Raw genomic sequence first — 22736 nt, 5'->3', positions numbered from 1 at the left:
GTAAGGACAGGCAGGTGGGCCGACAGGCTGGAAAGTAAGACAGCCTGTGGGGACCACACCTGAGGCCTAGACCTTGCAGGCCAGCTAAGGGGAGGCTTTGAGGGCACGGGCTGCAGGAGAACCCAAGAGGCCAGGAGAGAGGGAGTGCCCCGAAGGCCTATCACACAGGGGCTGGGGGTTCCCCATTGTCCAGACAGGACCACGGGTGGCAGGGACCAGGGCGGGTGAGAATGCAGGATGGGTAGAAATGCAGAATGCTCCTGAGGACGTCTAGGCTCCCGGATGACCCCATGAGGATCAAGGGCCCTGAGGTCGCCTGGCCACCCCTTGATTGCACCAAAGAGCAAGGAGCAGAGGAGTCGTGTCACAGGGGCAGGGTCGTGGTGAAGAGGGCATTGGTACAGGTCGTGGGTGCAGCGCCGTGACAGTCCGGCATTGGAAGCTGGCTGTCACTGCTCCTTCCTGTCCCTCAGCTCATTGTGGGCCGAGGGATCCGGGACAGAATCAACCACGGCCTTTGATGTTTTCGGGCTCCCCCACGGTCCGCAGCGAAATTTCCCAAGGGAGCGCAGCAGCGGGTCCGGCCCACAACGCCCCGCCCCTCCCGCGCATGCGCGCCGGCTAGAGCGCCGCTGCCGTGTTGCCGCGAGCCGGGGACGCGGCTGTGGAAGCGGCCTTGCGGGGATTCTGGGGCGCGTTCTGTGACCGTCCCTGATAGACATGGTCACCAGGAAGAGTCCTTCAGCCACGGGGACTCGGACCTGGCGCGGAATGGCGGCGGAGAACAGCCGGGTTTGTCCGGTCCGTGTCCATTCGGTTTCTGCGGACGGCAGGGGGCAGTGGTGCCCCGTGTGAGCGCCAGGCCGCCTCTCCCCCCGCCCGTCCTGCTTGAAAAAAGCGCAGCGCGCCGTCTTCCTCAGTCGGAGGCTGCGTTCTGAGTCTGCGCGGGCGGACTCCGCTGCTGTTTTGGCTAAGCGACTTCGTCCACAGTACAGAACCCGTTCCTTTTCAAATGGCCCTTTCTTTCTAGTTTGGTAGCCTGGATTGGGTCGCCTAGCAACCCCTGTAGCTGCCTCTCTGAAGGGCATCATCCTTGCTCTCTCCCCCTTGTTGGAGAGGGGGCGGGTCTGATGGGCCTAGAGCAGTGGGTGTCAGTCAAGTCAGTCCCTCAGCTCCACTCTGGACAATAGGGGGGACAGGAAATACACTAAAGTCATCAAACCGCGGTCCCATAACCGCATACAGACCATTAAGAGTAGAAGGTTCCCTTTAAGTATATATTTTATTACCTTTCATTTTGGCACAGAACGTTTTTGAAACTCTTCTTTACACTTTGAGTTCTTACTGAAAGTCAATGGAGACATTTTGGAAGCTGTTGAAAAATTTTGCAAGTCTTCTCCCACCAACCCCCAAAAAACTTTAAGTATGTATGTATCTATCTATCTATCTATTATTTATTTATTTAATCGGCTGCTTTTTGAGAGGCCTGACGAGAGAATGAGGGAGAAACATGGATTTCTTTTTCCACTTATTTAGCATTCAATTCCTGATTCTTGTATGTGCCCCTACGGGAGATCTCACCCAGACCCTGGAGCCTGCTGACCAGGAGGAAGCTGTAACCATGTGGACTACAGGCAGCGGGGGAGGTTTCTGTAAATGTTGAGTGGAAGAGGCCATGACCTGTGACCCAAAGATAGCAGGGCAGGTCCCCTTTCTGGGAGCAGCAGCTGCAGCGCATGCCTCTTGTATTCTTTTTCAATCAGCGCCGGGAGGAGGACGTAACACAGGGTGGGTGCTCCGGAAATATTGCGAGATGTTTCCAAAACTTACTTTTCTGTTCGTATGATCCACCTTTTCCTACTTCTGTGCGGTACCACATCGGCTTTCCACGTGTTTGATTGTGGGTTTGTTTGTCTGTCTGTTCTCCGTTTGGTCCCTGCAAGTCTGCACCTCTCCACGTCACTCGAATGACTCAAACTCATGTTTGTTTCTCGTTTAAGTGAACCAAGCAAGTGAAGGCCCTTTGGCTTGTTGGTGACAGGCTCGGGACAGAGCCCAAGTCTTTCCAGTGTCAAGGCCTTTGCTCCATGAGAAGTACAGTGAGACGAAAGTGAACTAGAAGTAGCACAGACTGGCTTTGGCAGAGACGGTGTATGTTTGACTGTTTTCATCAGCTCTCAATACATCGGGTGTCTTTCCCGAAGGACCCTGCTCTACTGCATGTTCATGCCACAGAAGTTCGATTCTACAACGCATCCTAAGGTGATTTTGTCCAGTGGCCAAAAACCACACTCGCCATAGCCAGCTTCCCTGGGCGACTGATTTGGGTCATGTGACAAGTTCAGGTAACGGTGCATCAAGAAAGAAACAACAGCAGGCTACTAGAATCAGCAACGCATTCATCCGACAGTGAGTGGTGTGTCTGAAAGAAGCCCCCTCTGACTGCAGTGGTCTTTCTCTCCCCAAGTCCAGATGATATCTTTGGATGCTGCTTTGGCAGTCCCCGTGACCCGGAAAGAGTCCCAGGATTCTCAGCAGATCACTTCATTTGAGGCAGTATTGTACAGGAGTAATCTAAACTCGCTTCTCCCGACTACGTCTTCCCCACACAGGCGTCCCTCATTGGACAAGCACTTCTTCCCCAATCTGTTCTTCCCGTAGGTCTCCCGGAGGCCCTGCCTGGGCCGGGATTCCGGAGAGCTCTCTCTCAGGTCCAGCTCTAGCAACCCTTTAAGTTTCTTTGATTTTCGGGCCGGCTGTTTCCATGGTTTTTGGAGGAAGAGTCGGGCTCAGATGCTGGTTGAACAGACAGGCAGGCACATCTAGGTAAGGCTGTGGTGACAGAGGCCCGGCTCCCGGTACAGAAACTCCTCCTGGTCTTGCCTGCACTGGAATTCCTTGCAGGAAAGGTTGATGTTTCTCTTGACAGAGGGTTCTCACTCCCCAGGTGAGTGGACAGGAGATCAAAGATCTCCTCGGGGCTCAACTCAGTCCCACACACAGGAAAGGGGGAGTGGAGAAGAATGAAATGATGAATACGAGGAGACCGGGCCATCCTCGGGAGTACCAGACGCTACAAGTCTGTCCTCAGCTGAGGTCCGGGACGCTGCCAAATAACTAGTCCCGCCCTTGCTATAATGACAAGATCCTTTGAAGAGAAAGCTTCCACTTTATGTATTTGTTGGGGTTTTTTTCCCTGAAGCTCGAAACGGGAAGGCAGTCAGAAAGACTTCCGCATGTGCCCGACCGGGATCCACCCGGCACGCCCACCAGGGCGCTATGCTCTGCACATCCTGGGCGTCGCTCTGTCAAGACCAGAGCCACTCTAGCGCCTGGGGCAGAGGCCAAGGAGCCATCCCCAGCGCCCGGGCCATCTTTTGCTCCAATGGAGCCTCGGCTGCGGGAGGGGAAGAGAGAGACAGAGAGGAAGGAGAGGGGGAGGGGTGGAGTAGCAGATGGGCGCCTCTCCTGTGTGCCCTGGCCGGGAATCGAACCCGGGACTAACGCATGCCAGGCCGACCCTCTACACTGAGCCTACCGGCCAGGGCCAGCTTCCACTTCTTAAAATTATTATTAAATCTAATGCATCACCGCTCCCTTTTAAGAAAGACTAGACCGAATCCTGAGTTACGGACTTACACGAGGAATGGCAGCATCATCAGAAAACCAAACTCAAAAGAAATTTGGTCCCAGTTTCTGGCTTCTTCAGTTTTCCCCGACATATCTTTTCCAAATAGCAAATCCTACTGCTCTTGCATACGGTGCGGAACGGCACGTCTGGGGGTGTTAGTGTGGCACAGACACCCTTCGTCTGTAACCGGAGGGTGTAGAGGAGACGGTTCACTGTCCCCTTCAGTTGTGACTGTGCAGCTTGTGCTCTCAGCTGTCACGAAATCACAGGGCTCAGACGTCCTGAACGTACACTACGTGTCAGGATCTCTGTCCGCTAAGTCCTTTGCGTGTGGTGCGATGCCATTCGGACAGAAACTTCTTCGGGCAAAGGGCAGGTTGGTAACATCGTCCCCATCGTCCAGACCAGAGAGAATATGGCTACTGAGAGAGATCACTGCCACAGGGTGTCCGGATAGCGTGACCTTATGATGCCTCAGGGGGAGGTTTCCTGGAAGCTCAGGTTCAGGAAGAGCGGGCGCTCCCCTTGATGTGTTAGCATCGACCCAGTGGTGACTGTGCTTCATGCAAGTGACGCTGTCCAGCTCTTTGCTTTGGATGCTAGAAAACAGGTTCAAGTTATTGGGAGAACTTAAGGGGAAAAGCAAACCCTGTAGAGCGATTCAAGTAGAGGGTAGGGATTTCCTCCACAGGAAGGGATGTTTGTCTCCTTCAGACCAGGTCACTGTCAGAGCTGAAGCCCACTGGAGTTTGGACAAGAAGGGGAGTGGGGGCGGCGGTGGAGGAGAGAGGTACAGGCCACAGGGAAAGGGATGAGGAGCCCCGAACTGGGAACGGAGAAGACAGGTCCAGGACTGCGGTCGGTCAGGTTGCCTTTTCTTTGACCTCTCACAGATGTGTCAGCACAATGTCTGCGAATTGGTTCCAGCTATTCCTGTCTCCTGCTTGTGTCCTTGGAGCTAACTCACCCCAGCAGCGGTCAGAACACTTCCTTGAGAACTGTTACTGTGGGCCTCGCTGTCCATTTCCTCTTGAGGTTCACAGGAGGTCACACACACACAAAAGTCATCTGGGAAGTAAAATGAAAGAATAGAAAACTTTTCTTTTAAGGAGAGAAGGCTGGAAGCAAGGCACGCTGGGTTCCCTGCACGTGTTTTCCAGCGTGTCCCCACCCCACATTAGACCAGATAAACTCATAGACAAGACAAACTGCTGGTCAAGATGAACCCTTTCATCAACAGCAGATTCTTTGCAGAGAGGGGAGCCCAGAGGTGTGCAAGGCTCAGGAACCGAGTCCAGAAGGAAGGCCCGGGGGTGAGTCTTAGACTCGAAGGGGCGCTCAGGGCTTCAGTCTTCTGTCCTGGGTCCCAGCGTGGATGATCTGTCGGGACGGTCCAGTGCTGCAGGGCTGATGGCATCGGGTGCCCTGATTAGCCGTATTCCTGTGGGAGTGAGAGGGACAGACAGCAAACTAGAGACACGGAGTTTGCGAGTTAATGTCACTTCTGTCTGGCACCCTTTCGTTTTTCTTCGTCTTGTTTCACAATTCTCATTTCTCCTTTTTCTTTATTTTTCACAAGTACACGTTTTGTAATTAACTGAAGCTCCTTGTACGAATTCTCGATTTGGTTCGTATAAGGAGGATTTATAGGAAGTACATAGGTCTTTAAATGAGGGAAAAATCATGGATTTAATCATAATATACAAATTATTTTAAAACAATAGGACGGACGCTGCACCTCTCAACTTAGCAAATCATCAAATTCAATTCTCGGTAGCTCGGGACACCACCGTGCAGGCCCCGGCTGACATTCCGATGAGAGGAATGTGGCCTCGTGTCCGCTGGTAGGATTCCGTGCAAGGCAGGCATGGATTTATTGACAAAGGCTGTCCTACCCCTAGTTTGGTATCTCCAAAACCATGTAGGGGCAGGGTGAGATCCATTTGGCTCTGCCTGGGCCAGGTTGACTTTCAAGAAAACACGTGCATTTCCTAAGGTCAAGCATACAATCATCACAACTCAGTATGGGCTACAGAACTGTCACGAGCCTGCACAAACCAAGGTGACATGCTAAACGTGTGGAAAGTGGTTGGGGTCATGGATGATATGTTTTTGTTTTCTCTTTCTTCACAAGTGGCTACACTGAGAAGAATTTCCTTTACACCCGGAGGGCCAAAACGATGGAGTGAATGAAGGACAGGTGTCCCTGGGTTTTCTCCATACCCAGCCCACTGGACAGGAGCAGGGCAGCCCCCGTCCTGGCCTTGGGGACAACAAGGTAAGGATGCCCGAGGGAACCGGTGGGTCTCAGGTGTTGCAGATACAAGGTTAAGCATAGACAGAGTGCAAATACAGCTCCCGTCCTTAGGAAGGTGCCAGTGTGGTACCTCTGGTACTTCCCTTTCAGGTGGGAGTCACGGGTTGTAGTTACTTCCTATGGCAGCTATGGAATCTAGCATTTGAGTCTGGAAGACTCCATATGGTGTTGAGAAGAGAAACGAATACCAATGATACAAGCCCTTTCAATGATCTTTAGGTGAGCTACCCTCTTGCTTAACACCTGAGTTTAGTAAAAGCCGCCAAAGCCACAATACATAATGAATCTGATTGTGTGTGCAAAGCACCTTCCGTGTGTGTGTGTGTGTAGGGGGGGGAGGCGGGAGGGGGTCTTCTAAAGACATTTATCAAGAATGATCAGTAGTCCTAGGTGGGTGATCCAACTGTGGTTTGCATTGCTGAACTCTCTTTTTACCAGTCCTCCACGTGGTGTGCTCCACACTGAAGTTCGAGTGACCGGGACATATACCGATACAAGCCAAATAAAGTCCATGCAGGGAATCAGAACCACCAGAAATCCAAGAAGCTAGGGAACCAGGGCACAGCATTCCCCACGGTCAGGACCGCTCCAATGATCCTTGCTATAGAGCCCCTGGAAAGAAAAGCTGGCTCCTGCTCTGAATCAATTGGCCATTTCTCCCAGGAATGTCTCCAGGCCGTTTTTTTCAAGCACAAAAGGCGGGGCCGAGAAGCGGTCATGGCTCCACACTGCCCCCTGCTGACCGTAGATTCTCTGAGTCATTATCCCTGCTTAAAAATGTCTGTGTTTCCTTGGGTTGCTAAAACAAATAAAAAAACCAAAAAAAAACCCAAAGGTGGACGATTTTTCGGCCCACCAAACCCAGATACTCACCAAAGGCAGGGACCAGCCCAAGGACACCGCTGCCATACAAAGACCAACACCCCTCCTCCCACCCTCGGAACCAGAGCCACAGTGTTGTAGTTGGGTCCCTGGTCCAGAAACCCACCCCCAGGGAGTGCTCTAGACCTGCGCCTGAGCAGGAAGTGACAGCGCTGCCAGCCTGCTGGCCCCCTCAGCTGATAGTGGTCCCTGGACCCTTTGCAAACTGTCAGAGGAGGGACAGGTCCGCTGATGTCCAGGTCCTATGGAACAACCACCCCGGCCCCTGCAGCTGCGCGCTTGGGACTCTGGGCCTATTCCTCCGTCACCCTAGGCCCTCCCTAGCCCGTGAAGAGGCTGGTGCCTTGGCACTAGCGCCTACCTCCTCTCGGGCCTCATTGTTTTTGTTTTTTGTTTATTTGTTTTATATTATTTATTCGTTTTGAGAGGCGCCGGTGAGGAGCAGTAAGGATCCATTCCTATACGTGCCTTGACTGGCAAGCCGAGGGTATCGAACCCTTGACTTCAGGGTTCCAGGTTAACGCTTTAGCCACTGCGTCTCCACAGGTGGGTGAGGCTCAGGCCTAATTCCTGGGACCTCAGGGCCCAGGAGGGTGATGAGTTCAACCGTGGGTTCGCTCTGACCGAAGGGTCATTTCTCCTCTGGGTAAACCAGACATCACCTTGCACAGGGCCACGGTCTTGAACTTCAGGAAGCCACCCTCCCCTCCAGGATGTTGCTCTAGCACTGCCCTCTGTGGACACCTCAGCACTGTGCGGGCTCAACCAGCTCCCTCCTTCTAATCTCTCCGCGTGAACAACCTTCCACCTCTTGGGGTCCCAGGGTGGACCCCACAGCTTTCCTCACATTCCAGCAGCGCCCCCTTCTCCTTACGCAGCGCACTTGAGACTAGGAACTCCCCTTCTTTCCTATTTGTTTACTTTTACTGGATCAGTTGCCTTTTTGAGAGACAGAAGGAGACACACAGAGGCGGAGAGAGACATGGATTTCTTTGCTCGGCTCACTGAGGCTTTCTCTAGCGGGTTCTTCTATGGGCCCTGACCCTGCGATCGCACCCCCAGCCTTGGTGGATCGGGAAGACGCTTTAATCACCCATGCTATCCGGCCGGGGCATCCACATCCCTTTGCACATCTGTGTCTGTGTCCTTTCTGCCCCTGTCACACTCCCCCACCACGCCCCTGTATGGGACACAGACCTGCCAGTATGTGTGCGCCAGAGCCTTGAGGTCAGAAATGTCTAACCTGACTGAGTTTCAGTTGTCCTAAACCCGTGACCAGGAGAGAGCATCGCATTCCCTCGTAATCTCTGTCCTAACCTCCACCTCTACCTTACACTCTCGCAACCATCTTCTGTTCCACTGGGGAACACAGAGCCCGTGAGGTGTGACTTATCCGAGGTGCACAAGTCCAATCGACCCCTTTTTGACCTGACGTTCTCTGCTGCCCCTGTGCACGCCAGCTCTGACTGTGCTCAGCAGCCACGCCTTCATCCAAACCCCCCGCCCTCCCACGCCAGCTCGCACGCTCACATACACGCCCTGCACCCCATGGGTCCCCGCCTGTGTCAGGGTCCCATGTCTTCCACAGGCTCAGGGACTCTGTTCCTCCATTCACCGTCACTCCTCTGTCCTGACCCCTCACTGAGGAGGAGGGAGAGCTAACCCGATGGGGTTGCTGCTGGAGCCCTACACGGTCAGGACGCTGGGCTCCTAAGGAATTAAGATACAGGTGTTAGAAGAAGAGGGTGGTTTGTTCTTCAGTATGTGATTTATCGTCCCCAAAGTAAGAGAGAGAACGGCCCAGGATGCACGTACCAGAAATGCCTAGGGATCCTGCGGGTGTTGAAAGGATGACAGAGTGTTGGGAGCCGGCAGGGACCTCAGAGGAGACGCTTTCGGTGCAGGAGGGAGGAGCAGCGGTCTGAAGCAGCGCCCTGTCTGCGGGAAGACCCACCCTCCATCCTGCCCACACTCTTACCTCAGTGACCCAGGGAGCTGGGGGGTGAGAGACACCACCTCTTCCAAGTCAAATCCCCAATCGGTGGTGTCAGGAAGAAGGAGACTGAGGGTGAACTCAGAAGAGGGGATGGATCGGAGGTTCTGGCAAAAAAGCCTTAAGGGGCAGATGAGTGGTGCGCTGGGAGGCGACAGAAGTCCTGTGATGAGGGCCGTGGGTGCAGGGGGCTGGGGTGCGGGGTGGTGTCAGGAGCTACGCCCGTACGTGGATATTTGAGTGGGCCATAACTTCAGACAAAACGTCTTCTGCAAAGGCCTTTCTTGTTTCCAGGAAACAGGCCCGGGAAGCGCTGCGTAGCCAGGAGAGTTTTTTCTTGTCTGTGTCCTGAACTCGGATGAATTTAAAGCCCCGATTGACTTAAGGCCTGTTGATGAGGTTGTCCCTAGACCAAGCGTGTCTGGTGGTGAGGAGGCTGCGCTCTGGGGCCCTGCGGACGAGGAAGAGCGGGGCCAGGGCACAGAGCAATAGGAAAGAATTCCCTCACGATTGGAGAGTCAGGGGCTGCAGAGCTGGGATAGGCACCTAGCCTCAGGTCACCGCCAATGGCTTGGTGGGTCCTTAGAAGCGGAGAGGAAAACCTGACTCGGGTCTTCGAATATTTCCCAGAGGGCCACACGTGTCCGGACACCATGACATTGGCGGAGCACATTCTCTCCGGTGAAGGAGCAGGAAAGTGCAGGGAGAAGCAGGAGAGAGCTCTGCCATCCGTACTGGGCCCCAGCCAGGAGCTATGAGAACTGCAGGGCTCTGCGGAGGAAGGCCTGTGTTTCCAAAGCTCCTCACCCTGCCCCTGTTTGGGGGAGTTAGGGAGGGTAGAGTCAGATGCCAGGCGGCAGAAGATGAGGCACGGGGACCCGGGATGGAGCGTGACTGTGGAAACGGAAGAACCACGCCCGACCGTCCTACAGATTGATCCCAGCTGGAGGCACAAGATTCTGGCCGCCTGTTTGGGCCTCAACTCTGGTTTGGGTTGGAGAGACTCTAGGGCGTCAGGGCACTTCTGTCTCCTGCGCAGGGAGTAGGGCTGTGGGAATGCTGTTCTGAGAGGCAAGAACCCCTGGAGGCAGAGCGGATCTATATGCGTTTCCCGAGTCCCGTAGCTCTGTGTAAAGTAGGCCTGTTACAGGGACACAGTGTCTGATAGGTCGGTGGTTTTGCATCATTCCGAGGGTGTCCTCTACGGAAAACACTGGGAATGCCAGGGGCACCGCTTTTCCCAGAGGTGGAGACCTCACACCTGCCCTGTGTGACCGTCAGTCACTAGGAGGGTTTGTTCCCAACTCTTCCCCGGACACGAGGCAGCGCCTGTGTCGGTGCAGGGACGTGTGGGAGACAAGGGCAGGGACCCCCTTGAAGATGAGCTCCTCTGAGGACACAGCGGGCTTGTCAAGAGAGATGGCGAGATGCTCTGGGCCTCTCAGCAAGGACTGTGACTCTCACCCGTCGGGCCTCTCGGAGTGCGCTCGACGGACACGTAAAGGATTCACCATCAAATAAAGGAGGAAAATGCCGACTTCTCTTTGTAAAACAGTTGACTCTCCGCATGTTCCCGCAGGCTTCGTCTCCTGGCTCTGGAAACATTTCGTGAAGCCCAGCTCCGGGACTCGGGCCTGGAAGTGAAGGCCTGTTCTGTTCCTGTTCAAGGAGAAGGAGCCTGCCATGGCCTGTGGGGGCTCGGACGGCCGTGAGGAGTCCCTGCGCGGCCCAGTGACACCCTCCTCAGCTCCTCCATTCCGTGAGTCTCACCGGGGTCTCCTCTTACAGTGACCCGTGTCAGGGGTCTGCTCATGGGACGCTTAGATGTTCTCCTGGGTTCAAAAGAGGAGGAAGCAAGGATACCGAGGTCCCCTCTGAGAGACAGAATAGAAGATGGGCGAGGAAGGAGTTCGTGGGGGAAGGTGTGCCCACATGATAGTGATGGCAGCCTTGGGTAGGCCAGTCACAGAGGAGCCATAGGCACAGAAGCCTCATCGAAGGGATTGAGGAGCAAACATTGTGTCGGGAGAACTTGAAAGATTTTCACTATGAAAATCATCCCTAATGGGCCTTTTGCTGCAGAATGACAGGTTGGAAGGGGCTCAAGTCTCCTGCAGTTGTTGCAGGATGGTCCCGTGTACACAGAGCATCTGGTGTTGGAGGAGACCACGGACACGTGCAGGAGCCAAGTCAGCCCGTGAGCACCGGGTAGGTAGGTGGAAGGCACGGGGACCTCAGCCCAGGGGAGGGCTGGCTCCATCAGCACAGGGATGCCCCTGGGCGGCAGAGGCAGGCAGGGCAATAACAGGTCCAGATGCATTTGGGAAGAGTGAGTACCCTCCCTCCCTGCTCCCCTGGTCTGGAGAAATGAGTAGGACAGGTCTCTGGGACAGAGAGGGCGGCTAGTGAGTGGGGCAGTGGTTTGGGTAGGAAGAGGGGAGAGAGAGAATCGGTGGGCTCCTGATTCTGGATTGAGACCATACTAGGTAAAGCTTAGATGTGTTGTCATCAATGCTGCAGAGCTCAGATCCAGGTAGGGATGTGTCCCATCCTGGGGCAGAGGGGGACAGCTTGAGGTGCGGTGGGGGGCAGAAAGGAGCAAGCGACTGTGTCAGAGGGGGAGTTTATAGTCCTGGAGAAGCTGGGTAAGGACAGGCATGAGGACCGGCCCCCTGGAAAGTGAGGCAGCCTGTGGGATCCACACTTGAGGCCTGGAACTTGCAGGCTGCTAATCGGCTAACGGGAGACTTGAGAGGACACAGGCTGCACGCAGAGCTCAAGAGGCCATGAGAGAGGGAGTCCCCAAGGGGTATATGGCAGGGGCTGGGGGTTCCCCGATGTCCAGGCTCGACCTACGGAGTCATAGACCGGGGCGGATGGGATGCAGAACGGGGAGTAATTGCAGAAATCTCCTGAGGATTTCCAGGCTCCCTGCTGACCCCATGAGGCTCAAGGGCCCTCAGGTCGCGGGCCTGCCCCCTTCCATGCTCTGAGAAGCTAGGAGCAGGAGTGAGCGCGTCCCAGGGGCAGGGCCGTGGGGAAGCGGCATTGGTACGGGGCCGTGGGTGGAGCGCCCGGGGCAGTCGGGCCTCGGGACCTGTCCGTCACTGGTCCTTACTGTCCCGCAGCTCAGTGTGGCCCCGGGATCCAGAACAAAATAATCACGGCTGGTGAGGTCTTCGGGCTCCCAGGGGAGCCCGGTGCGCACGCGCCCCTCGGAGCACAGCAGCGGGTCCCGCCCACAACGGCCCGCACGCCAGCCCGCGGGAGCGCCTGTGCCGTGTGGCCGGAGCCCGGGGGCGGCTGTGGAAGCGGCCTTGCGGGGACTCTGGGGCTGGTTCTGTGACCGTCCCTGATAGACATGGTCACCAGGAAGAGTCCTTCAGCCACGGGGACTGGGACCTGGCGCGGAATGGCGGCCGAGAACAGCCGGGTTCCGTCCGGTCCGTGTCCATTCGGTTTCTGCGGACGGCAGGGGGCAGTGGGGCCCCGTGTGAGCGCCAGGCCGCCTCTCCCCCCGCCCGTCCTGCTTGAAAAAAGCGCAGCGCGCCGTCTTCCTCAGTCGGAGGCTGCGTTCTGAGTCTGCGCGGGCGGACTCCGCCGCCAACTTGGCTGAGCTGCTGCTTTGGCAGCGGCAGCCTTCAAAACTTGTATTCTGTGGACAGAAACGCGTTCCTTTTCAAATGGCCCTTTCTTCCTAGTTTGGCAGCCTGGCTGCGGTCGCTTAGCAGGCAGTGTGTCTGCCTCTCTGAAGGGCGTCGTCCTTGCTCTCTCCCCCTTTTGGAGAGGGGGCGGGGCTGATGGGCCTAGAGCAGTGGGTGTCAGTCAGGGCAGTCCCTCAGCTCCACTCTGGACAATGGGGGACAGAGGAAGTACAGTACAGTCATCAAACCGCAGTCGCGTAATGGCGTATACGGACCATGAAGAGTAGAAGGTGCCTTTTAAGTATATATTATCTTTCATTTTGGCACCGAACGTTTTTGAAAGTCTTTCTTAGACTTTGAGTTCATTCATAAACATCCTAAATTAACTATTAAAATGGAGATTATTTAGAAGTATAATATATCATGACCAACATCCTCCTCCAGGGAACATGAGGTTTGGTTAAACCTAGGAATTTACCTAAGTCTTTCAGCACATTAACAGATTAATGGGAGGAAAGTCCTATGATCGTCTCAACAAATGCACCAGTGTTTTATGAAGCTCAATATAAATTCAAGATTAATATTCTTATCAAACATGGATTGGAATAAAACTTCCTTTACTCCACAGTGAACATGGCGAAATGTTTAAAATTTCTGATTTCCTGTCAGGAACAGGACAACTTGGATACACTAATCCCGATTCTATAAACACTTTTTTGGGTGTGTCTTTCCATGGTTGTAAAATGAAAAGGAGAAAGAAAAGGCACAATGTTTAAAACAGAAAAAACTTGTTAGCATTAGGAAATGATTTGATTGTACACATGAAACATAGTAAAGATCTAAAAATTACCTTTTGGATCAATAAGCATATGTAGCAAGGTTGCTGGACAGAATATCAATAAAAAAGTGTTATACTGCCTGACCTGTGGTGGCGCAGTGGATAAAGCGTTGACCTGGAAATGCTGAGGTCGCCGGTTCGAAACCCTGGGCTTGCCTGGTCAAGGCACATATGGGAGTTGATGCTTCCAGCTCCTCCCCACTTCTCTCTCTCTGTCTCTTCTTCTCCTCTCTAAAATAAATTAAAAAAAAAAAAAAGTGTTATACTAACTGAAATAAATCTCCCTCTCACCATTCATCCTCTGTTAAGCCTCTTCTACCTCCCCCGGACCCCAGTTTCCTTCTGGTAATCACCATGCGGGTGTCTGAGTCTATAAGTCAGGGGTCCCTAAACTTTTTACACAGGGGGCGATTTCACTGTCCCTCAGACCACTGGAGGGCCGGACTATAAAAAAACTATGAACAAATCCCTATGAACACTGCACATATTTTATTTTAAAGTAAAAAAACAAAACTGGAACAAATACAATATTTAAAATAAAGAACAACTAAATTAAAATCAACAAACTGACCAGTATTTCCATGGGAACTATGCTCCTCTCACTGACCACCAATGAAAGAGGTGCCCCTTCCGGAAGTGCGGTGGGGACCGGATAAATGGCCTCAGGGGGCCGCATGCGGCCAGCGGACCGTAGTTTGGGGACCCCTGCTATAAGTCTTACTCATTTTTTCCCTTAATCCCTTCACCTTTTTTACTCAAACAACCCCCTTCCCTCTAATGGCTGTCAGTCTGTTTACTGTATCTGTGAGTCTGTTTCTATTTGTTCATTAGATTCCACATATAAGTGAAATTATTTTCCTAAATAGAAAGAATATCATTAAAATGTCCATACTACCCAAAGGAACCTATAGATTCAACACAATTCCTCTCAATATACCAATGGCGTATTTCACAGAAATAGAATAAATATTCCATAAGTTTACATGAAATCTCAAAAGTCCTCGAATAGACACAGTAATCTTTAGAAATAAGAACAAAGTTGGAGAAATCACACTACCGTATATCAAAGTACACAGCAGGGCCATAGTAATCAAAACAGCATAGTGCTGGCAGAAAATCAGACATACAGATATTGGAACAGAGTAGAGATCTGAAAATCGTTATGTTTTAAAGTTTACTTTTAATTTGAAACTACTTTAAAATAAGTCCTAGGGAAAGTGCAAGTGCACACAAGCTTTCCAGTTGCACCGAGTACATGGCTTTGCAAAGCCATTTATGTCACGGGCAAGATGGCAGTGTCAACTCCAGTACATGACAAAAGACGTTTACTTTCACAAGTGCATTCCTTTTTATTAAGACATTTAGGAAAATGATTTTAGAAATTGGAAACCTGAGTAAGTATGGCTTTTGTCACACTCCATTGATTAGAGCATTCCCCCTTTTATGTGTTCACTTGGAAGACACAGAGAAAGAAAGGCTCAAGGCTGTACGTGCTTCCTGTGCTGATGTGGCACTCGGAGGCAGAGTTGACTAGTTGTGATACAGAAGGATGTGTCCTCTTCTCCCGGGCCCTCGGCTTGGTGTACTACAAATCTGTGGAATACACCTACAGCCCCATCCCATTCCTGTTTCTAGCCACTTCCTCTACCGCCCACCATGGTCCCTGCCCAGGATCCCAAAGAGGACTCTGGATTCTGTGTTCTCTGAACAGTTCCTGGTGTCTCCAGGACCCAGATTCCTGAAATAACGCCCCCAAGTGTTTCCCTAAGACAGTTTATATACCCCTCTCATCTTCGGCCCTCCATCCAACCCCTGTCCAGGTCACTATGTGACTTCAAGGGCCCTGGGGTACTTACGTCTGAGGGAAGAAAGGCGATAACCTCGAGAACCCTCCTCCTGGGAGGCCACAGATTCTGCAGTCTCACGACAGAGACGCTCAGTGGCCCTCTCCTCACACTCATCACACTTAAAGTACCCGGAGAGTTGTTCTGTGGACCTACCAGCTGGGTCTCAACTAGGGAAAAGGGTTGAAGACAGAAGGAATACCACTGCCTCTCACCCAATTCTGCTCCCAGAATGTGGACATCATGCACATAGCAACGCACATGCGCAGCAATGGCCTTGGGCTAACGTGGGCACCTGCCACAATGGGGGTGCCTAGCAAGATGCATGGGCCCACAAAGAACTTACGCTGGCAATGGGCGTAGTCGGTAATGCGCATGTGCAGCTATGGGCACGGACACTAACTTGGTGGTGCAATGGGGCTTGTCAATTTCCCACCCCTGTTGCCAAGACTTGAAACTACCAGGTTACTTGAGAATGAGAACAGGTGCTTGAAGTTATGGTTTTTGATTGTTTGTTTGTTTGTTTTTATCTCTCACCCAGTGTTTTTTATTTCTGAAAATTTTTGGACATACAGTGCCTGGTTACCCTTTGGGTAGAGTGTGTCAGAACGATGACTGTGTCAGAAATGGATAGGAAAGGGTTTAATACCCATTTTTCCGGTTGCCTCGATTAATGACTTCCTTCTCTGCTTATTTTTTCCTCACGCTTACAAGGAAATGGCTTACTTTCAGTGATTAAACAGACTCATTTCCTTTACTTTTTCCTTGTCTTACTACACATTTAAATTTCTGGATTGGTAACTGAACCCCTCATTCCATCCCCCTTCCCCGATTATTCCTATGGTCATTGAGTCAGTGTATGGTCAGAAATAGTCTTAGATAATGGTCCTAGGATCTAGGCTTAACCCATTATCACATGGAATACAGCCATGGGGACTATGGTCCTCTTGTACTTCTCTAAGGAGAGCAAACAATCTGATTAGCAAACTGACGTAATTGCCTAGCACTGTCATGAGACGATCTACCCGAATAGAGCCTTAGTTGGTTCTAAGACAGGGGTCAGGAACCTTTTTGACTGAGAGAGCCATGAAAGAACATATTTTAAAATATAATTCCGTGAGAGCAATACAACGACCCGTGTACCTTATGCATTATCCAATAAAAATTTTGTGTTGTCCCGGAAGACAGCTGTGATTGGCTCCAGCAAACCGCAACCATGAACATGAGCTGAAGAAAATGAATGGATTGTAATATATGAGAATGTTTTATATTTTTAACGTTATTATTTTTTTTCATTAAAGATTTATCTTCAAGCCAGATGTAGCCATAAAAAGAGCCACATCTACACCCTGGCCGGTTGGCTCAGCGGTAGAGTGTCGGCCTAGCGTATGGAGGACCCGGGTTGGATTCCCGGCCAGGGCACACAGGAGAAGCATCCATTTGCTTCTCCACCCCTGCGCCGTACATTCCTCTCTGTCTCTCTCTTCCCCTCCCGCAGCCAAGGCTCCATTGGAGCAAAGATGGCCTTGGCACTGGAGATGGCTCCTTGGCCTCTGCCCCAGGCGCTAGAGTGCCTCTGGTCACAACATGGCGACGCCCAGGATGGGCAGGCATCGCCCCCTAGTGGGCAGAGCATCGCCCCCTGGTGGGCAGAGCATTGTCCCTGGTGGGCCTGCCGGGTGGATCCCGGTCCGGCGCATGCGAGAGTCTGTCTGACTGTCTCTCCCTGTTTCCAGCTTCAGAAAATAGCAAAAAAAAAAAAGAGCCACATCTGGCTCGCGAGCCATAGGTTCCTGATCCCTGTTCTAAGATATGGCAGGGAAAAAGAGATATTTATTCAGATTCTGAAGTGTGGTATAAAGGTGTTCTTTCAATGAGTGGGCAGGGTGTGATTACAATTAGGTAAGAATGCTGATATCATGGTTTCATTTTGCAAACAGGGCAAAGGAAGAATATTAAGACAAAACGTATAAAAGATCTTCGGGTTAAAAAATGTCATTTGGTCTTTTTTAAATTTTTTTTTCATTTGGCCCTTTTTATTCTAGAATTGATGGGTCTTTCTGGTAGTTCCTGAAGTGAATAATAAAGTTATTAGTAACTTTTATCTTTTTAGGGAAGAGATTCTTGCATTAGGAAATTTCCGCTGATGAAGCCAGTGGATATAACTCTTAATGTAGGAAATGTTCTGTGTTCAGTTTCCATCCCATGACTTTTACATAATTTTTCGGTTTGGTGTGATCAGTAGTATACGTCAGACAAGAGAGGAAGGGGGAGCTAATCAGGAAGTAGTATTTTGTAAATAAATTATGAGATATGGTTGTACTAACTCCTACAGATTTTATCACTGTTTTAGCATGGATGGACCTGGAGAATATGAAGCTAATTGAAATAAGTTAGAGAAAAACAAATACCATGATTCCAATTACATGTGGAATCTAATAAATTAATCTAACAAAGAAAATAGGAACAGACTCATAGATACAGTACACAGACTGATGGGTGTCAGGGAGAGGGAGACAGGCGGGTCGGGTGAAAACATGAAGGTATTAAGCAAAAAAGAAAATGAAAATCCCTGAGACAGAGACAATAGTACGGCGATCACCAAAGGGAAAGCGGGTGGGGGCGGGTAGAAGAGGGTACAGGGCAGATGAATGACGACAGAAGGAGACTGAGTCTGAGTGGTGAACACATTATGCAACATAGAGGTGATGCTCATAGAATTGTGCACTTGATACCTCAGTAACTTTAGTAACCAGTATCACCTCAATAAATTCAGGAGAAACTAAAAGAAAAGAAACAGTGGATGAAATCCATAGCAGATAGTAAAACAATATCTCATAATTTATCTACAAAATTCTACCTCCTGATTAGGGTCCCCTTCCTCTCCTTGTCTGACGTATACTACTGACCACACCGAACTGAAAAATTACGTAAAAGTCATGGGATGGAAACTGACCAGAGAACATTGTCTACATTAAGAGTTACATCCACTGGCTTCATCAGCAGAAATTTCCTAATGCAGGAATGTCTTCCCTAAGAAGATAAAAGTTGCAAATAACTTTATTATTCACTTCAGGAACTACCCGAAAGATGCATCAATTCTAGAATAAAAAGGGCGAAATGACATTTTTTAACCTGAAGATCCTTTATATGTTTTGTCATAAAATTCTTCCCTTGTCCTGTTGCCCAGACCTAAACCATGATATCAGCATTCTTACATAATTGTAATCTCACCCGGCCCATTCAATGAAAGAACGCCTTTATACCACAGTTCAGAATCTGAATAAATGTCTCTTCTTCCCTGCCACATCTTAGAACCGACTAAGGCTCTGTCCAGGTAGTTCCTCTCCTGACAGTATAGGCAACATCGTCAGTTTGCTAATCAGATGGTTTGCTGTTGTTAGAGAAATATAAGATGAGCACAGTCCCCATGGCTGTATTCCATGTGATAACGGGATGAGCCTAGATCCTAGGAACATTATCTAAGACTATTTCTGACCATACACTGACTCAATGACCACAGGAATAATCGGGGGAGGGGGAGGAATGAGGGGGTCAGTTACCAATCCAGAGACTTAAATGTGTAGTAAGACAAGCCAAAAGTAAAGAAAACGGGTCTGTTTAATCTCGGAAAGTAAGACATTTCCTTGTAAGCGAGAGGAAAAAATAAGCAGAGAAGGAAGTGATTAATCGAGGCACCCGTAAAAATGGGTATTAAACCTTTTCCTATCCATTTCTGTCACAATCATCGTTCTCTGACACTCTCCACAAAGGGTAGTCAGGCACCGTATGTCCAAAATCTTTCAGGAATAAGAAAGATTGGGTGAGAGTTAAAAACAAACAAGCAAACAAACAAAACCATCTCTTCAAGCACCTGTTCTCATTCTCAAGTACCTGGTAGTTGCAAGTCTTGGCAACAGGAGTGGGAATATGACAAGCCCATTGCACCACCACGTTAGTGTCCGTGCCCATAGCTGCACATGCCCATTACCGAGCACGCACATTGCGAGCGCACGTTCTTTCTGGGCGAATGCTTATAACTAGGCACCCCCATTGTGGCACATGCCCGCTTCAGCCCATGGCCATTGCTGCGCATGCGCGTGGTTATGTGCTTCCTGTCAGCACTCTGGGAGGAGAATTGGGTGAGAGGGTGAGAGGTAGGGGTATTCCTTCTGTCTTGATTCCTTCTCTCTCGTTGAGACCCAGCTGGTAGGCCCACATAGTAGTTCTCCGGATGCTTTAACTGTGATGAGTGTGAGGAGCGGGCCAGTGAGCATCTGTGTCGTGAGGCTGCAGAATCTGTGGCCTCCCAAGAGGAAGGTCCTCGAGGTTATCGCCTTTCTTCTCTCAGAGGTCAGTACCGCCAGGGCCCTTGAAGTCACATAGTGACCTCGACAGGGGCGGATGGAGGGCCGAGGAGGGGAGGGGTATATAAAGTGTCTTAGGGAAACTCTTGGGGGTGTTATTTCAGGAATCAGGGTCCTGGAGACACCGGGACCTGCCCAGAGAACACAGAATCCAGAGTCCTCTTTGGGGTCCTGGGCAGGGGCCGTGGCGGGCGGCAGAGGAAGGGACTAGAAACAGGAATGGGGTGGGAATGTAGCTGCATCCCAGAGATTTGTAGTACACCAAGCAGAGTGCCCGGGAGAAGAGGACACATTTACCTCCGAGTGCCACATCAGCACAGGAAGCACGTACAGCCTTGAGCCTTTCTTTCTCTGTGTCTTCCAAGTGAACGCATAAAACAGGAATGCACTAATCAATGGAGTGTGACCGAAGCGTTAGTCACTCAAGTTTCCAGTTTTTAGAATCATTTTCCTGAAAGTCTTAATAAAAGGGAATCCAGTTGTGAAACCAAACGTCGTCTTTTGTCATGTGCTGGAGATGACACTGCCGTCTTGGCCGTGACATAGATGGCTTTGCAAGGCCATGTACTTGGTGCAACTGGAAAGCTTGTGTGCACTTGCAGTTTCCCTAGGAATTATTTTTAAAGCATATTCAAAGTTAAAAGTTAACCTCAAGTTTAAAAAATAATGGTTTTTCAGCTCCACTCTGTTCCATTGATCTATATCTATATGTCTGATTTTATGCCAGGACCATGCTGTTTTGATTACTATGGCTGTGTAGTGTACTTTGATATAAGGTAGTGTGATTTCTCCAACTTTGTCCTTATTTCTGAAGATTACTAAGTCTATTCGGAGCCTTTTGAGATTCCAAATAAACTTTTACAATATTTATTCTCTCTCTGTGAAACACGCCATTAGTATCTTGATAGGAATTGTGTTGAATCTATAGGTTGCTGTGGTAGTATAGATATTTTAATGATATTAATTCTTTCTATCCATGAACACAATTTTACTTATATGTGGAATCTAATAAACAAATAGAAACATACTCACAGATACAGTAAACAGAATGACAGCCATTAGGGAAAAGGGGGTTGTTGGCTGAGTCAAAAAGTTGAAGGGTTTATGGGGAAAAAGGAATAAGACTTATAAATACAGACAACAGCATGGTGATTACCAGAAGGAAACTGGGGTCAGGGGAACGTAGAAGAGGCTCAAGGGAGGATAAATGCTGAGAGAAGGAGGACTGACATTGGCTGGTGCACACACAATACGCTATACAGATGATGTATTATAAAATTGTGTAACTGAGACCAAGGCCAGTTGGCTCAATGGTAGAGCATAAGGCCGGCAAGTGGATGTCCCTGATTTGATTCCCATTTGCTGCTTCACATCTCTCTCTGTCTCTCTCTCTCTCTCTCTGTCTCTTTCTCACTCTAACTCTGTCTTCCCCTCTTGCAGCCATGGCACTATTGGAGCAAGTTCTCTACATTCACTGAGGATGGTTACACGGCCTCCACCTCAGGTGCTAAGAAGAGCTCGTTTGCTGTGCAACAGAGCAACATCCCAGATGAGCAGAGCATCACCTCCTAGTAGACTTGCTTGGTGGATCCTGTTCCGGGTACATGCAAAAGTCCGTCTGTGCCTCCCCGACTCTCAATGGAAAAAATTTTAATTGTATAACTGAAATATATATAATTTAATTAACCAATGTCACCCAAAAATTCTATGAAAATAAATAACAATGGATAAATAAATATAAAGGAGTTTCAAAAAAATAAAAACAAAAAATATTAGTGAAAGTAAACATTTAGCAATGAACGTGGAATAGCTCTCCTCTTAAGTTCATTTTTCAAATCAAAATGTACTGCTTTCAGTGTGAAGTTATAAGTGAGCATGTAAGGTCAGGATCCAAATGGAAAATAATAATAGAAGATGAAGAGTTGTCCCAGCCATTTGGACTGTGGTTGTGAGTACTTTGATATTGGATGTTGTCTATTATCAGAAATTTGTTTCCGAAAATACTGTTAAATGACTTTAAGTAGAGTGTTAATTGTTTCATGTTGAGAAGGGGGCAATAACATTGGCCAAGGAGGATACAGTGAGAAGGAAACATTGATCCAGGGGACATCAAGTCTGGTGTTGCCTGTGGAGATACTCCCTGTGAGTCATTTATCCTGCTCATTAACATACACTGCCCACATCCATTCCAGCCATGTTTAAAAGAGCTTTAGGAAGTCCCTGTGGGAAGCTTCTCTTGGAATAGCCCCACTCTGGCTACTTCCTTAAGTATGTAGACTGGCTTTGACCAGTACCGTATAACTTAAGTCAAACGTGGAATTATTATTATTGTTGTTGTTGTTGTTGTTGTTATTATTATTATTATTATTAAATGAGAGGAAGGAAAGCAGAAAAACAGACTCCCACATGCACCTGGGACCCGGATTCACCTGGCATGCCCACTAGGGGGTGATCTCTGCCCTTTTGGTGTCATTTTATTTTGGTTGCTCAGCAACCGAGCCATATTTGCGCCTGTATTGAGGCTATGGAGTCATCCACAGTATCCAGAGCCAGCTCATTCCAACCATCGAGCCATGACTGCAGCAGGGGAGGAGAGAGAAAGAGAAGGAGGAGGGGAAAAGGTGGAGAAGCAGATAGTCACTTCTCCTGTGTACCCTGGCTGGCAATTAAACCTGAGACTTTCACAGGTTAGGCTAATGCTCTACCACTGTGCAACCTGCCAGGACCTCATGTGTGCAATTAAATTAGTAAAATGAACAAAAAGCGAAATAGAGAGATTTAATAAAGAGGAGGCTGACAGTCCTGGAGGGAGGCAGCTAGAGGGTGAAGGCACTGAGCATAAAGAAAGTAAAAGCTCATGGACATGGATAGCTGTGGTGAGTGCCCGGGGCGGGAGGTGAGGAGGGTAGAAGGGGGTAAAAGGCGATGGGCAGAGACCTGACTGGGAATGGTGAATAGACACTACAGTGCACAGATGATGCATTATAGAATTGTGCACCTGAAACCTATATAATTTCACTCATCAGCGTCACTCCGATAAATTCAATAAAAAGGAAAAAAAGACTAATAATTTTTGAAAAAGGTAAAGACATAAAAAAATAAAAGAATAAAATAAGTAAAACAAAAAATATGTGGAATTATGTTTTTAAAACATTTTTTACTTATTTATGATTATATATGTAATTTATATATATAAATGTCCTGTGCATTGTGTATGTAC

At 49.7% G+C, this 22736-nt stretch overlaps 1 long non-coding RNA gene across 3 annotated transcripts in view; it reads left to right on the top strand.

Annotated features, from left to right (window-relative positions):
- LOC136317149 (uncharacterized) overlaps positions 1-21307 on the top strand; it is a 221203-nt gene extending 199896 nt beyond the window's left edge. For 2 of the 3 annotated variants that reach the window (XR_010727844.1, XR_010727843.1), the window contains 3 exons: positions 5766-5909; positions 10403-10582; positions 20957-21307. This is a non-coding gene — a long non-coding RNA (uncharacterized lncRNA). Of the gene's footprint in view, positions 1-5765; positions 5910-10402; positions 10583-10905; positions 11032-20956 lie in introns of all 3 variants that reach the window. The other variant, XR_010727842.1, reaches the window with a different exon arrangement.
- Positions 21308-22736: the final 1429 nt, after the last annotated feature.

This window comes from Saccopteryx bilineata, chromosome X (assembly GCF_036850765.1).
Source record: "Saccopteryx bilineata isolate mSacBil1 chromosome X, mSacBil1_pri_phased_curated, whole genome shotgun sequence".
In the NCBI taxonomy this organism is placed as follows: domain Eukaryota; kingdom Metazoa; phylum Chordata; class Mammalia; order Chiroptera; family Emballonuridae; genus Saccopteryx; species Saccopteryx bilineata.
This window is presented reverse-complemented; position numbering and strand designations above follow the sequence as displayed.